This window comes from Nicotiana tomentosiformis, chromosome 10 (assembly GCF_000390325.3).
Source record: "Nicotiana tomentosiformis chromosome 10, ASM39032v3, whole genome shotgun sequence".
Taxonomy (NCBI): Eukaryota; Viridiplantae; Streptophyta; class Magnoliopsida; order Solanales; family Solanaceae; genus Nicotiana; species Nicotiana tomentosiformis.
This window is the reverse complement of record NC_090821.1, coordinates 39816349-39828955: the sequence shown is the minus strand read 5'-3', so window position 1 is coordinate 39828955 and position 12607 is coordinate 39816349. Positions and strand designations below refer to the sequence as shown.

The 12607-nt window shown below is 39.7% G+C and overlaps 2 long non-coding RNA genes across 2 annotated transcripts; one reads left to right on the top strand and one right to left on the bottom strand.

Annotated features, from left to right (window-relative positions):
- Window positions 1–9624: 9624 nt before the first annotated feature.
- On the top strand, window positions 9625–12520 carry LOC117273337 (uncharacterized). Its single transcript, XR_004503348.2, has 2 exons — window positions 9625–9901; window positions 12021–12520. It is a non-coding gene; the product is annotated as an uncharacterized lncRNA (long non-coding RNA).
- On the bottom strand, window positions 9787–10870 carry LOC138900490 (uncharacterized). Its single transcript, XR_011411542.1, has 3 exons — window positions 10761–10870; window positions 10417–10684; window positions 9787–9891 (listed from the first exon to the last, which is right to left on the bottom strand). It is a non-coding gene; the product is annotated as an uncharacterized lncRNA (long non-coding RNA).
- Window positions 12521–12607: the final 87 nt, after the last annotated feature.

Sequence of the window (12607 nt, the reverse complement as noted above, 5' to 3'; positions counted from 1 at the left end):
CTCTTTTGTTGTGCGAGGACACTTGATTCATGAAGGAAAGGTAATGTCATTGACCTCTATGTTAGATTATGTGTATAAGTTGTGAATAATGCGTGGTGTTTGTGAGTCAAATTCTTGAGGTGAAAATGTTACACTATTGTGCTTAGTCTATTTTAAATATTCTTGGTATGGTGAGTTATGAGAGTTGTTTAAAAAAGTCGTCATTATGAAGTGTAGTTTGATTGCTCGAGGAAGAACAATGGTTTAAGTGTGGGGTGTTGATGGTAGGCTATAATCTCATGTTTTAGTCAATTATTGCACTCTAATTTACTGTACTTTAATTGAGTTGGAGCTTTAATCGCTTGTGTTTTGCACTAATTGTGTGTTTTAAGCCTTGTAGGAGTGATTCCGATCTATGTAGATATTATGGAATGAATTCAAGCTAGTCGGGAGCTTTGAAGTCTGTGTAAAAGCCCAAGGATTAAGTCAGGATCGTGTTCGAGAATCAACGGATGATAGTGGAACGAAACAAAGAATCGAGCAAGCACATTGCGCAGTGTCTAATAAAATGCACATAACGTTTCGCTCGGAACTCTGTTTGGGCTCCACAATATATCGTTGGAAAGACTTATAAAAGGGATACAACTTTTATGTTTTACGTTTTCCCAAATTCCCAACAGAACGCCACCCAAGTGCGTAGCCGCGCACCGGGCGCGCATTGGGCGCGCATATGAGGCAGACCAGGGTGAAAAGTGCGCGGCCAAGTGCGCGAGCACACTTCCAGGTGTGCGGCCGTGCACGTCCAACTCCGGAAAAGTGTCCTATTTCGCGTAGGAGAAGTTGTATTTGTTTGGACCCGACCCTACATAGTATATATACATGAAAAAAATGGTATTTTGAGGACTTTTGACATAATTTAGACCTAAGGAAGCTAAGGAGAAGAGGGAGATACAAGAGCAAAAGGATTTCACCATTCATCCTCACTCAAGACAAGGGATTAGATGTTTTATGTTTTCCTTTGACTTAAACTTAATTGTGATGAATTTCTCCATATCCATGGAGTAATTCTTCCTTAGGGATTGATGGATTTGGTGTTTTGAGAATTGTTTGTAGATATTAACGCTAGTTTTATGTATTGAAGCGTTTTGGGTATTTTTATTGTTGCATATATATTCACTTGTTTATGTAATTGAAAGAGGCATAATTTGTGATCTTTTGCGTTATCTTATTGGTTGAATTCATTGATTCTGGTTAGTAATCGAAAGAGGTTAGTTGAATTAATGTTTAGACCTAGTTAGGAGGATAATCGAAAGAGGTTCTCCTAAGGATCAATCCATTACGAATTCTTGCATATCTTCACCAAGCTTAACTTAGTTCATATCGTAAGGTTGATACTTAATCGAGAAAGGAGTTTCTACTGAATGTTTTAACATAATAGAGTGAATTCGAGAGACTCACTTGAACCATAGAAGTGAAGTAACTAGAGTTAATTCCCAAACAAGTATCTTATACCTATCCAATCAACCCCTATTTTCTCCCTTTGATATCTTCTTTTTTACTCTTGTTGCAATTGTCATTAGCCAATAGTTCGACTTCTAGTAAATTTTAGTTTTAAATCACACAGCTCTAAATTGTTGATCATCTTGGATAGCAATTAAAACTAGAAGCTACAAAAATACTATTTAAATCCAATCCCTGTGGATACAATATTTTCTATACTATATTCGACTGGCGAGCATAATTTTGTGTTGTATTTTTAGCTCGTCCACTTAAGTTCCCAACCTAGCGCACCTGCGGTCCCCTCCTTACACCTGCGGGACCATTTTTGCAGTCTCCCAATCACTTCTGTGCTACCACACCTATGGAGTCCTTCCGCTTCTGCGATCCCCAGTCCTTCAATCAAAATCCGCTTTTGTGAAACTTCTTGCGCATGTGGGCGTTCGCTTCTGCGGATTATCCTCCCCACTGTGCTCTCAGATTGCCTTCCCATTTCTCTCATCTATGCCTTCATGGCCGCTTCTGCACCGCACATGCAGCCAAAACCTCGCAGGTGCTGTTACACAAGAGCTGTAGCCAACAACGATCCCATAAGTCAAATTCCCAATCTGATTTAAATACGAATCACCCCGATGCCCCGGGACCCCATCCAAATATACCAACACATCCTAAAACACAATACGAACTTAATCGAAACCTCAAATCACATCAAACAACATCAAATTCACGAATCGTACCCCAATTCAAGCCTATTGAATCTAATGAACTTCCAACTTCTAAAACCAATGCCGGAACATATCAAACCAACTCCGATTGACCTCAAATTTTGCACACAAGTCATAAATGACACAACAGACCTATTCCAACTTCGGGAACCAAAATCTGAGCCCGATATAACCAAAGTCAACTCTCGTGTAAACCTCTCAACCTTCCAAACCTTCAACTTTCCAACTTTCGCCAATTCAAGCCAAAATGACCTATGGAACTCAAAATCAAAATCCGGACATACTCCTAAGTCCAAAATCACCATAAGAAGCTATCATAACCATCAAAACTCCATTCAGGAGTCGTCTACCCAAAAGTCAAACTCCGGTCAACTATCCCAACGTAAGCTTCCAACCTTGGGACTAATTGTCCCAATTCACTCTGCATCTTCCCTGAAACCAAAATAACCACCTCGACAAGTCACATAACCATAAATGAACATAGAAGAAGCAATAAATGAGGGAACGGGGCTAAAATACACAAAATGACTGGCTGGATCGTCATATTCTCCCCCTCTTAAACAAACGTTCATCCTCGATTGGGTCTAAAATCATACTTGGAGTTTCAAATAGGTGTGGATAGTTACTTCGCATCTCCCGCTCGGTCTCCCAAGTAGCCTCCTCGACTGGCTGGCCTCTCCACTGGACTTTCACTAAAGCTATATTCTTTGATCTTAACTTTTGAACCTGTGGATAAAAAATGGCCACCGACTCCATGTCATAAGTCACATCCCCATCTAACTGTACTGTGCTGAAGTCCAAAACACTAGACGGATGACCATAATACTTTCGGAGTATAGAAATATGAAACACTGGGTGAACACCCGACAGACTAGGTGGTAATGCAAGCTTGTAGGCCACATCTCCAATCCTCTCGAGCAACTCAAAAGGGCCAATATACCAAGGGCTCAAATAGCCCTTCTTCCTGAACCTCATCACACCCTTCATGGGCGAAACTCTAAGCAATACCTTCTCCCCTACCATATACGCAACATCGTGAACCTTCTGATTAGCGTAACTCTTCTGTCTAGACTGTGTTGTACGAAGTCGATCCTGAATCAATTTGGCTTTCTCCGAGGCATCCTTAACTAAATCAGTTCCCAAAAACCTAGCCTCACCCGGCACAAACCAACCAACTGGAGAACGATACCGCTTCCCATATAAGGCCTCATAAAGAGCCATTTGAATACTCGATTGGTAGCTGTTATTGTAGGCAAACTTTGTAAGTGAGAGAAACTAATCACAAGAACCCCCAAAATCCATTACACAAGTGCGTAATATATCCTCTAAGATCTAAATGGTGCGCTCGGACTGACCGTCCATCTGAGTGTGGAATTCTATACTCAACTCAACCTGTGTGCCCCGATTAGAAATAATGGACACCGACATACCGTGAAGACAAAAAATCTCGCGGATATAGATCTCAGTCAACTGCTATGAAGAATAGGTAGTCACGGCTGGAATGAAATGTACGAACTTAGTCAACCGGTCCTTAATCACCCAAACTTCATCAAATATTTTCAAAGTCCATAGGAGCCCATCAACGAAGTCCATGGTAACACGCTCCCATTTTCACTCAGGAGTCTCAAGTCTCTAAAGCAAACCACCCGCTCTTTGATTCTCGTACTTCACCTGCTGATAGTTCAAGCACCGAGCCACATACTTCACTATATCTGCCTCAAGTGCTGATCTTCGGGGCACGGGGATTAATGGAATTATGTGGACTATTGGCCTCCTCAAGAATCAACTCACATAGCCCATCAACATTGGGCACACAAATCCGACCCTGCATCCTCAACCCCCCATAATCTCCAATAGAAACCTCCTTGGCATCACCGTGCTACATCATGTTCTTAAAGGCAAGCAAATGGGGGTCATCATACTGACGCTCTATGATGCGATTATACAAAGAAGACCGAGAAACCACGAAAGCTAGAACCCGACTAGGCTCCAAAATATCTAACCTCACGAACTGATTGGCCAGGGCTTGAACATATGATGCTAGCGGTCTCTCACCAACTGGAATATATGGAAGGCTACCCATACTCACAGCCTTTCTATTCAAGGCATCGGCCACCACGTTGGCTTTCCCCCGATGATACAAAATGGTGATATCGTAGTCTTTTAACAACTCTTACCATCTCTTCTACCTCAAATTTAGATTCTTCAGCTTAAACAAGTGTTGTAGGATCCGATGTTCTGTAAATACCTCACAAGACATGCCGTAGAGATAATGCCTCCGGATCTTCAATGCATGAACATTGGCTGCCAACTCTAAATCATGAATTGGGTAGTTCTTCTCATGGGTATTCAACTAGCGTGAAGCATAAGCAATCACCATATCATCATGCATCAAGACACACCCAATACCAATCCGAGAATCATCACAATAGACCGTATATGAACTCGATGCTGGAGGCAAAACTAGAATTGGAGCTGTGGTCAAGGAAGTCTTGAGTTTCTGAAAGCTCTCCTCATACTCATCAGACCACCTGAATGGGGACACCCTTCTAGGTCAATCTAGTCAAAGGTGCAGCAATGGACGAGAAACCCTCCACAAAATGACGATAATATCCGGCCAAGCCAAGAAAACTCCGGATCTCAGCAGCTGAAGACGGTCTAGGCCAACTCTGAACTTCTTCAATCTTCTTCGGATCTACCTTGATCCCATCACTAGACATCACGTGCCCCAAGAACACCACAGAATCAAGTCAAAACTCACACTTAGAAAATTAAGCATAAAGCTTCTTCTCCCTCAATGTCTGGAGTACAATTCTCAGATGCTGATCATGACCCTCTTGGCTGTATAAGTACACTAGTATATCATCAATGAATACTATGACAAAAGAATCAAAATATGACTGGAATACACTATTTATCATATGCATAAATGCTATTGGGGAATTGGTCAACCCAAAAGATATCACAAGAAACTCGTACTGACCATAGCGGGTCCTGATGCCATCTTCAGAATATCCGAATCCTGAATCTTCAGTTGATAATGCCCAGACCTCAAATCAATCTTAGAGAACACTCTAGCACCCTGAAGCTGGTCAAATAAGTCATTAATGCGCGGTAGTGGGTACTTGTTCTTAATTATAACTTTGTTCAAATACCTATAATCAATGCACATCCGCATAGTACCATCCTTCTTCTTCACAAATAGAACCGGCGCACCCGAAGTCGACACACTAGGCCTAATGAATCCCTTATCAAGTAGCTGCTGAAGTTGTTCTTTCAATTCCTTCAACTCTGCTAGTGACATATGACACAGAGGAATAGACATGGGCTAAGTGCCCGGCACCAAGTCAATACCAAAATCAATGTCCCTGTCGGGTGGCATACCCAGCAGGTCTGCAGGAAACACATCTGGAAAGTCCCGTACTATCTGAACGGAATCAATGATAGGAGTATCAGCACCAACTTCCCTCACAAAGGCCAAATATGCCAAACATCCCTTCTCAACCATCCATTGAGCCTTCAAATATGAAATCACTCTACTGGGAACATAATCCAGGGAACCTCTCCACTCAATCCTAGGCAATCCCGACATCGCCAACGTCACCGTCTTAGCATGCCAATCCGTAATAGTGTGACATGGTGACAACCAATCCATGCCCAAAATCTCGTCAAAATCAACCATACTAAACAGTAAAAGATCAACTCTCATCTCTAATCTCCCAAGAGTCACCATAACATGACTGATACACACGGTCCACAATAATAGAATCACCCGCCAGTGTAGATACATGAACAGGAATAACTATAGATTCACGAGGCATATCCAAATAGCTAGCAAAGTATGGTGATACATTTGAATAAGTGGAACCAGGGTCAAATAATATGGAAGCATCCCTGTGGCGCACTGAAACAATACATATGATCACTGCGTCTGAAGCAACTGCCTCTGGCCTGGCGGGAAAAGCATAGCATCGAGCTTGACCACCACCTGATCGACCTCCCACTCTAGGGAGACCTCGAGATGCCTGAGTCCTACCCCGAGCTGGCTGAGCGGGTGGTGAAGTAACTGCTGCAGAAGTCATAGCTAACCTCGCTACTGAATTGGACCTCCCATAAGGCAGGGGAAATACCTCCTCACATGCCCCAACTCTCCACACTCATAGCAACCTTGATCTACAAATGGCAGCGGGGACTGAGCCAGACCCCGAGAACCAGAATAACCACTAGAAGAACCAGGTACTAACGACCCCTGAACTGATGGAGCAAGGGATAAACTCTGAGCTAGGAGAGCACTGAAAGATGGCTGACCCGGACGAGCACTTTATGAACCATGACTAGCTGATGCACCATGATGAACCAGACGAGCCATCTTAGCGGACTTATAAGGACGACCCCTGCTGTGATGGGACTGTCCTCCAAATGAGGGACTGCTGAAAACACCTGAACTACGAGGCCTCTTGGACTCCCTCTCCTCATGCTCTTGACTGCAAACCAGCTCTAAGCATCTACCAATATCGACAGCCTAGTCGAACCTCGCACCCGGCGTTACCTCCCGAGCCATAATGAAGTGTAATCCATAGTTGAAGCCTTAATGAACCTCCTAATCTTCTCCCTCTTAGTGGGAACCAACAATATCGTGTGACGAGCCAACTCTGCAAACCTTATATCATACTGAGTCACTGTCATACCTTCCTAGCATAGCTGCTCAAGCTGCCTACGCAACTCCTCCTTGCGAGTCTATGGAACAAACTTCTCTAAGAACAGAACCGAGAACTCATGCCATGTAAGTGGTGCCGCATCGTCTGGCATGTCCCACTCACAGGCCTCCAACCATCTGTAGGCTTCCCCTGGCAGCTTAAAATTACTAAATGAAACTCCATTGGTCTCCAAAATACCCGTTGTGCTAAGGATCCGCTGGCACCTATCTATAAAATACTGAGCATCCTCTAACTCGGCCCCACTAAAATCTGGAGGCTTAGGCCTCCCAAACCGATCTAGTCTCTTTTTCTCCTCATCACTCATAGGTGGGCTAACTTGGGCCCAAGCAGCTACAACCGGCTGGGCTGGTAGAACCCTCAATGTCTAGAGTCCCTGAGCTACCTGCTCTGGAGTGCGGGTGGCGGGAGTTTGAGCACCTCCCCCGATCTGAGAAGTGGTTGGTGCAGCTGTAACTGAGACTGCCTGAGCTAGGCTCGTGCACACAGTCAAAATCTGGGCTAAGGCCTCTTGAAGGTCTGGGATCATAATGGGCACAGCTAGTGCTTGAGCGGGTCCCACCGGAAATGGCATGGACCATGGGTTATTGCATCGTATAGCCTGTTTTGAGGCTACTTTTTAAATTCTTTCTTTTGTTAGCGAGCTGGACTAAATTTGCTTTAAAAAGTAATTGAATAAATTATTATTTTTTTGCGACAAATTTAATTCACTGAACTAATGGAGGAGCACTTAAAGTATTCTTTAGAAGGTCATCCTAATATTGACCAACTTCCAATAAAATTATCATTTGTACATTATCATTTTTTCTTTCTTACTTTATGTATAATTCCTTCCCTTTTTTTTGGTTCTCTTTTTCCAGTAAGTACTGGTACGGGATTGTTTCTTGATTTGAAAGTTTCTTTGCCCTATTTCCATAAATCTTAAGGCAAGTATATGAATAAGGAAAGTTTACTCTCTCGCTCTCTTTTTTTTTTTATTTTTTTCACGAACCCCAAAGAGGTGGATTTTTGTATTAATAAGGAAAATTACTTAGTTTTTCCTACTTCATCTTTCCTCTTTTTCCTCTTTTGTTTCTTTCCAAGAATTCAATACACGTTACCTATAAAATTATAAATAGATATCTTCTACCCTCCTCTATGTACCACTTCACAATATATATAAATTTTCTCTTCTTACATTCTCCTCTCTAGCCAGTTAGAATTCAAAATGTCTTTTCAAACAACTGGGTTGGAGAATATTATTCCTGCAAATAATACTGTTTATGGAGGTGGAAATCAGAAAAAAATGAACTTTGATGGTTGGCATGTCCCAAATTAAGCCCTTTGGGCTGTTGTAGCTTTCGTTGTGCTAGGCCTGCTATTGTGTATAATGGAGATGATCAAAAGCAAAAAATTCTCCAAAAATACTGAGCCAAAGGATAGTGATGAGGCAAAGGATAGTAAACAAACAAAGGAAAGTCATGATGATGCTACGTCTAAAGTGTAGAAGGGAAGAAAAACAGAATATATATATATATATATATATATATATATATATATATATATATATATATATACTTCGACAGTCTTTTAGTTTTTGATATTATGTCAGCAATTTTGTTTCTTTTATTACAATCTTTGAGGAGAGTAAGAAATTGTTCGTCATGTTTTTCTTTCCTTTCAAGATTATATTTTTGGGTTTAACGATGTTATAGTATAGAAGAATAGAAGTTCAGATTCCGGAATTAATAAATTCGCACGACAAGAATACAAGAAAGTGAAGTTTTCTAACCGTTCGGTAGCCTCTCGAAGATAAGTACAGACGTCTCCATACCGATTCGAGACTCTACTAAATTTGCTCATGATTCGCGAGACCAAAGTAACCTAGTGCTATGATACCAACTTGTCACGACCCAAAATCCCAACCTGTCGTGATGGCGCCTAACAAACTTACTAGGCAAGCCGACAATCATATAACATCTAAGCATTTGAAAAACACATGATTTAATAAACTCAACAACGGAAAATCTCATAAATATTTGATAAAAGTAACTGAAATACTACTACAACCACCCCAAAACCTGGCGTCAACGAGTACTTGAGCACTACTAAGTATCAACATAACCAAAACTCTAGTACAACTGTTTGAATAATAGAACAGTACTGAAGAAAATAAAAGGAAGAAAGTCAAGGTCTGCGGACGTCATAACAACTATCTTGAAGTCTCCAAGAGTGTAGTGGCAACGATCTAGCAATCACCGTATCCAAATGTATCTGGATCTGTACACGAATTACAAAGTGTAGTATGAGTACAATCGACCCAATGTACATAATAAGTAACAGGACTAACCTTGGGCTGAAAGCAGTGAGGAGCTCAAAAGGATACACTCAGAACCAATATAATGGCAACACAGGTAAGATAATCACCACTACTAAAAACATAGTATTTTAAAAGTTTTTAAATATTCCCTGAGGCTCAGTGTGTACGAATTTTTTTGAATTTTTAATTTTTTTTTATAATTATGAAAAATATTTCCCACAGAACATTCCCACGGTAGTAGTGGGAAACTTATTATTATTAAAATTTTATAAGTTTTCTCTTAGTCTATTCATTCACATAACATTTTAGTGTTTTTCCCCTCTGTCTCTCCACGCACAGACGAGTTTTCACTCCATTCCCAGGTAAGTCGACCCCTCTCTCTCTCTCTCTCTCTCCCTCACTCCTTTTTTCCTTTTTGATTTTTCCCAAAAAACTTCGAATTTTAGGGATTTTATACTGTTTCAAACCGTAGGTTTAAAAAAATTAATGTTGTTCTCTTGATTTTATACTGTTTCAAACCTCGATATATACTTTACTGAACATTAATCATTATAACAGAAGACATCAACCGATCTAGAAGGGGCTTACGGTCTTCAGGATCCAGCACTGTTGTGTTACGACAGTCAGGGCAAAGTTTTCGACCATCATTCAGAGTGATATAATTCATATCTCCTATCTACAAATATGTGAGTAAGTTCTCAGTTAACATGTTATAACCTGAGTAGTTGTTGATATATTTAGCTTAACATCTAATATTATTGAAAGTAAAGCCAGTGTTGCAGCTAGAAAGGTTATTGTGTATGTTAGCTACTCAGGAATCATCATGTAATTGCTAGTGATTGATTTATTAAAAAGATTACTTAGCATTTTTTCTTGATCATTCTCAAACTAATCGAGAGGTTAGTATTCATCCAGTTTTTCAAACATGCTAAGGGCTATAGTAAACTAATTACTAGTACTAATTATCAACTGATTCCCTGTCTGTGGATCGTCACACTCCTATATATATGCATTATTTGATATTAAAATCTGAAATGTTAAGTCAGAAGATAACATATATGAAAACACGATTGCCTAGTTAGTTTAGTGCCCTCATGAGGCTTAACAGAGCTCTGCTCATATTGACCTTACTTCATTTGAATGAATATAGATTCAATGAGGAACATCTTCTGTTTAATAATATAGAAGGGTGATTAAAAACCTTAAATCTAGAACAGCTACAGCACTGAGGAGTTCCATCAGATGTATGCTTCTTACAGAAAATCTGGCCCCAGTAGGTACACCTTAGCCACACCGAGCAAATTTGTTAAAGGCAGTAATCAAACATAGTAGAAGCATCAGGTGACACATTCCAATATTTTGAGGAAAGGAAGGGCATTTGAGAAAAGAGAACACAAACTTGCTCTTCACAAACATCACAAACAAGAATATTGCACCGCTTGCTACTCTTTCTCCACCACGAAGTGCTCCTACAAAATCACAAAAACATGCCAATTTGATTAGATGGTATGCAAAATACAAACACTTGAATTGTGCTACAATTACTTTGATGTATGAACAAATAAATTTAACTCCTTGAAAAGTTTCCACCATTTCAGTTCTCTGACTCCAGTACTAGTGCTGTAATAATGTAAACCTTTAGTAAGCAAATATCTGAACTAGTGATGTCATTGTATCATGTTGTTCCTGTAGCTTTTGTGACTTATCCTGAACACTGCAATATTTTTGGCAATGACAATGAACAAACTTTATATGTACAACAGAAATTTTAAAATATAAAAGAAGTGACATAAAAATATCACACTCCACCTGACATTTTCCTTCTCTGCTTTTCTTAAAAACAAATCTCTTGCTTGTTTGCTAGTTATTGAATCCAAACCCATAACTAGATGTGTTTTAAATACTTCACATATTTTTGCCATATAAGTTTTTTCTCCAAGGGATACCTCATAATAGGATTTCTGTAATTAGTCAAATTTGTAAGTTAGTACATCAAAGAATTCCAAAGATCAGGTGTTTGCTTATCATAATCTGCGGAAAGAGATCCTAAACCTCCATATATAAACTTTACTCAATCCACTAAGAAGCTAGAATGATTGCCCAAGTTTTTGTGTGGGTATTATGACATGCTATTAATAAGTAAAGTTAACAGTATATCTAAGGTGCTTCTAAGAAAAGTTTCCAGTGACATTTGGAGGATGGCAACTACACAAAGCATAGAATGTTTCTTGGTGTTCAAAGAGAAAATTTATGCTTTAAAATGTTGCTGGTAAAGCTCCTTGTATTCTAATTAGGCAAAGCAGTTGCTTGGCTCTTGTATAAGGGGACCTACTGGGCCTTTCTTCTACAATAGGGAAATCTGTGCTGAACTGTTTTCGTGAAGCTCCTTGAAGTGTCAATTTTGTGTGCTTAATTAGGCAAAGCCATAGTGCTAGCCTTATATAAAGGCCACTTATTGCCTTGGCACCTCCGTATGTTTAAGTGAGATCAATTTCAACCTATCACTTCAATTTGCTTCAGTTTATTAATGGAACTGCATTTACAGTCCGGTGTATAAGATTTTGGATCTGATGGAATGACTGTATTATTGTACTTTGATGGAATGAGTGTATGATGAAGAAAAAGAAAAATACATGGGAAAACAAAAGGCGAAAGTTGTTATGTGCATTAAATATTTCTTACTTATTTAAATATAGCATAACACTTATTCTCATGTTTACTTTAAAGTTTGAGAAATAAAGATAATTACTTGCATAATTTTCTTTAATAAAATTTACTTTTATAATAATTGAAATAATTTTACAGAATAATTTCAAACAAATCTTGGAGGAGTTCATTCAAAGTCAGTCGATTGATGATCAAGGTAGGCCAATCCAACCAACCCAAGATGAGCTCATGGACATGTGGATTAAGGCAGTTGGTGGCGTGCATAAGGGGAGAGTCTAGACCTTGGATCAGAGTTTAGTCTCAGTCGTCATACTTCTGGATTGTGTTGTTCTTATTCTTCCTCACATTGCTAAGGGAGGAAGAAATGAGGCGAAAGGACGACGCATTAAGACTTGTCACTAGTGATGTTGAAAGCCTCAAGTCTCAGATAAACTCTCTTAGCATCTGGTGTATTTCCTCTGCCCCATTCTCCGGCACCATCTGATGATAATTAAGGAGTAGTTTCTTGTATTAATTTGTCTTGGATGATACTTTGGATGTTGAATGTTGAATGTTGGATTTTTTGAGTTTTGTTCTACTCTGTTTAGTTGGATATTGTTTATGAAATGGATTGAATCAGATGTTATTTTTGAAATGAATTGGAGTGTTGAGTTTTGGTATTTAAATGCTTAATTGTATTTAGTCTTGTATTGTTGGTTGTACATTCAGTTTGGCAGGTGGTGTAG